Source organism: Cucumis melo, chromosome 1, assembly GCF_025177605.1.
Source record: "Cucumis melo cultivar AY chromosome 1, USDA_Cmelo_AY_1.0, whole genome shotgun sequence".
Taxonomy (NCBI): Eukaryota; Viridiplantae; Streptophyta; class Magnoliopsida; order Cucurbitales; family Cucurbitaceae; genus Cucumis; species Cucumis melo.
The window spans coordinates 10,309,536-10,313,855 of NC_066857.1; the positions used below are offsets into that span (position 1 = coordinate 10,309,536).

Sequence of the window (4,320 nt, forward strand, 5' to 3'; positions counted from 1 at the left end):
GGGGTAACTTTGGTTCGAGATCATTAACATAAGTGCTTCTTTTTTTCAACTCGGTGCATCTCAGGGCCATAGTGGCTCGGGAACAGTTAACCTAAATCTCTAAATTTTGAATCTTAGGGACTCTCGTGGTAAATTTCGATCAAGAGTTAACCTCAATCTCGAAATGATTTAAGTTTCATGATTTAAATATATAAAAGTAAATTGTCAATCTCATTATGAGTTTTTTAACCTAAACGACTTCAATTTCTAAAGCATCCAACTCACATGATTTGAATATATAAAAGTAAATTGTCAATCTCATTAGAAGTTCTCTAGGCAGACCACAAAGATAGGCATCCAATGAAAAAACAATTAATTGTATTTTTAATTACAAGAAGGCTCTATTGGCCGACAATTGTATTGTCATTTGTTGATGAAATAGGGATATTTTTTGAGTTTAGGGTTAGGAAGGAGGAGTGGGTTACATCTTATTCAAAACTTTTTAAACAATAAATCCCACATTTACCCAATTTTGTTTGTTAGGTTGCATCACACATGATATACCGGCCATAGGGGTAGAGGTAGATTTGGCTTCACCGTGAACACGCCAGAGCATTGCAACAAGAGTCAGGACAACACACCTCATGTTGTCTAGTTCTTTATTAAGGTCTGCTTACGATGTCAAATCAATGAATGAATCACAGACGTTTCAAGCACAATCAACACTTAGTGGCATCCTTCAATATTATAAGGCATGTATATGAAGCTGACGTCCATCCATGTTTTGTCATAATCCGGTAACTCGATCATCATATTTCAATAAAGTAGCGTCTTTACCCCAGGTGTACTGAATGTCAACCGGGCAAGTGCCCTTCTTAATCTCCTCGAACAGACCTGGACTATGCCTTAGAAAATTCTGGAATGTATGGTGAACAAGAACAAAAATTATTAACCAGTTTATAATAACAATTGAATTGAAAGTTGTTTAAACATACCGTAATGGCATGGTCGGTCGTAGTGAATCATTTCTTTATGTGCAAGGGATCGACATTAACCTATAACTTCGTCTGGGTTAACAAGAACAATGTGTCGATCGTCTGGAAACGGTGAGAAGCAACTAGTTAGTTTCAAATGATTACATACATAATGGAGAACGTATCAAATTTGAAGTACTTATGTCGTCGTCCGTGAATGTCTGCAAAGTTAGGAAGTCCATGAACCACGAAAGCGCCCTTGAGGATCTAATTGTCTTTCTTATCTCTATATCTCTCTGAGGATCCGCAAGGTATGCCGAAAATTGTTTATCGAACTTCACGGGGATCTTGCACACCGGATTGTAGGGGCGCACCCTCTTTCTTCTCTTAGCCCTATGTCCTTTTTCCAAAATTGGGGAATGCAATTTCCATGGTATACTTCTCTTTCTTGTCGTCCTTTCCTTAGGTAAGACATTAAAAAAAATCGAAGGTGAGATGACCTCTATGTTAAACTCGATGGGCTACAAAATTCGTAATTCAATTTATTGGTTAGTTTTATTATTACTAAAATCACCATAAAATGGAATGCAAAGTTTGAAACCATTTACCTCCTCCCTTGGCTCCAACATGGGTTGGGGAGGCAATGGTGGCAGATCCTCACCCCTCGATGGTACATCAATTAGTATGATACCATTTCTAGGATCGTCATAGACAAATGTTCCCGTCTCCTCGTCAGCGGCTGGTCATCAATGATCAGAGCAGAAACATCCACGAATGTGTCGCCAACCAAAGTCTGAGCCTCCAATGCATTAAAGGATGTACCTTCCACCATTACTATAGCATGGCTAAGAAACAACAATCCTACCTTATTAAGGAAGCAGTAGAAACATAAGTAAGAACTAATATTTAATTAAGACAAAAACAATAAGACATTCCACGTGAATAATAATAATACCTTAACGAATTCCATCAAAAGCTCCTTTATGGTCGATAACTTGGCTGACACATACGACATGGATGACTCCATTCGTTGTAAGGGGGTCCTCCATCCGATCTAATCTCGCTCGAAGGTGACATACATGCTGGTTGCAGTTACACATCGCTCGGGGATTCTAGACAGGAGGAAGAGGAGGGGGATGATTGACGTGAGAAAAAGAAGGGAGATGGTCCACGTGAAGAGGAGGAGGGGGTGGTCCACATCAATGCGTGGTGGGACATCCTCAAAGTGCTAAGGAGGAGGGTCATGTGGGATTTCCTCATAACCTTCCATCATAGGAATTTCAAGTCTCTAATCAAGGTTAGCATGCTCGTCCTTCGTAGGTTCAATCTCATGTATCCAGGCCTAAAAATGGAACATCAATGTGTGTTAATTAAGAAACTAAACCGTAGAATACTATAGTGCATGTGGAGAAAGAAAATGAATTGTAATGTACCATTTGCGACCCAAAAATCTGGAACTCAATCATCTTTAACCAAGATGAGTGTGTGTAACTCCACCGCACGATGTGTGGTATCGTAGATGATGACTACCTATGGATAACTCGTCCACTAATTGACGACACTATCTGGTAGGCCCAAACCTACAAATACAATGGTATCGTTAACACAAATATATATTTAATGAAATCAATAAAACACAATGAGCATATAACCAATGACATTAATAGAACACAATGAGCATATAATCACAAACCTAAAATGCGAAAGAAAATCTATAGAGACTATACGACTTCGGGGACTTTGTTATTAGCAGTTTTCTTCTTGTGCATGGCTACTTTTCCATGAAGTGCCCCTTTCAAACTAGCAAAGGTCTTGGTCCATACCATCTCAGCCCAGTCATAGCTGATGAAGTCCTCTCAGTCGTCAATCACATCCAACATCGTCTAATCCATGTGTCGTCTCCTCCTCTAACCAATCATCGCAAGCACAATAATGTAGAATTACTGACATTTTCATTATATCCTCGTCGTTTTCAAACTTAAGGATTGGGTAATTCTTCTCAAACTCAGAGTCGTTCATGCTTGTCCTATCCCCAAAATATAGCCTTCTTAATCGAAGAACCTTATTCTGTTCAAATTGGACCTCACATTTGGGCCTATACCTCAAACTCATTATTATATCAAATTCCTCTTGACCAAATGAGACATTCTCATCCAATAACTTAAAACTAATTGTGTTCTCTCATCCCTCCTCGATCTCTCTAATATAATATCAAAGAGGTCCCCTGAACACCAACTTCACATCCAAGAAGTGTCCAAAGATGGGTTTCCTAAACATGTGAAGTTGTCTGGGTGTTAACTTATTTTTTATACATGACACGGACTTTAATAAATGTGAACAATAGGTCAAGTTTGCAAGAAAGAAGTCCTTTGAATTGATTTTGGTCACAAGAGGCATTTGAAAAACATAAAAATTTGAACAAAATAAGTATTTTATGGGTTAATCTCGGGGCAATCTTGGTCGAAAATCACATTGAAACGCCAAAATATTGAACTCAAGCAGTATTGTCAAGGATGCCACACGAGATAGGGGTTTCACATGCATTAGGTAAACCAATCTCCATCCTATCTTGAGCGAAATCGACCTCACCCCACAGATTGCATGTAAAATGCATCATATCTCAAGAAAAATTCATAGATCTCAATCGAGATTCTTCATCTTCATAGCCCCATATTGATGAAGTAGTTGAGATTCTTTGAAGAAAACCACATGCATTTACTGAAATTAATGTTGTACATTAGACCACTAATTACAGAGTTTCCCATCCACCTCAAATTTCAAACTAAAAACTAATAACTAAAAATATAAACTAAAAGCTAAACCGTAAATTATGAAATCGTTAAAAATGCTTCACCTTGAGAGATTTAAGACAACAGGTGAGTTCACAAAGTTTCGCAAAGGAAAAATCACCGAAACAAGTTGGATTGTAGGAGTGAAATTGTTCACTTCTCGAACGAAATTAGCAAAATGTTTCCAGTTTAGTGTACAAAGAATATGTAACGTTCCGAATAACAAAGGTATTTTGGTGATTTGATATATTCCTTTGTTTTCAAATTTTTAATGAAAAAAAGGAATATCTTGGTAACACACTTGACCTAAAGGGACCAAGATATTTCTTTGAAATAGTTTTTTTAAAATTTGGGAAGAATTTCGGGGTCAATCTCAATCAAGATTGATAGAGAAAAACAAAATTACGAGTTTTCTAAAACTGTGCTACTTATGAAATATAAAACTAAAAAGGTGTTATTTCCCAAAATTTTCCAAGGGTTCTCCTTCCCTTGAAAAGAAAAAAAAATTATAACACATAGGGCTTGGAGAGAATTCTCCGAACAATCAGAAGACCCTCTAACTCTTGAAGCTAACCAAA

The 4,320-nt window shown here is 37.5% G+C and overlaps 1 long non-coding RNA gene across 1 annotated transcript; it reads right to left on the bottom strand.

Annotated features, from left to right (window-relative positions):
• Positions 1–340: 340 nt before the first annotated feature.
• Positions 341–3,611, bottom strand: LOC103500443 (uncharacterized). Its single transcript, XR_007819545.1, has 5 exons — positions 2,647–3,611; positions 2,387–2,533; positions 1,562–2,295; positions 975–1,409; positions 341–895 (listed from the first exon to the last, which is right to left on the bottom strand). It is a non-coding gene; the product is annotated as an uncharacterized LOC103500443 (long non-coding RNA).
• Between the last annotated feature and the right edge of the window lie 709 nt (positions 3,612–4,320).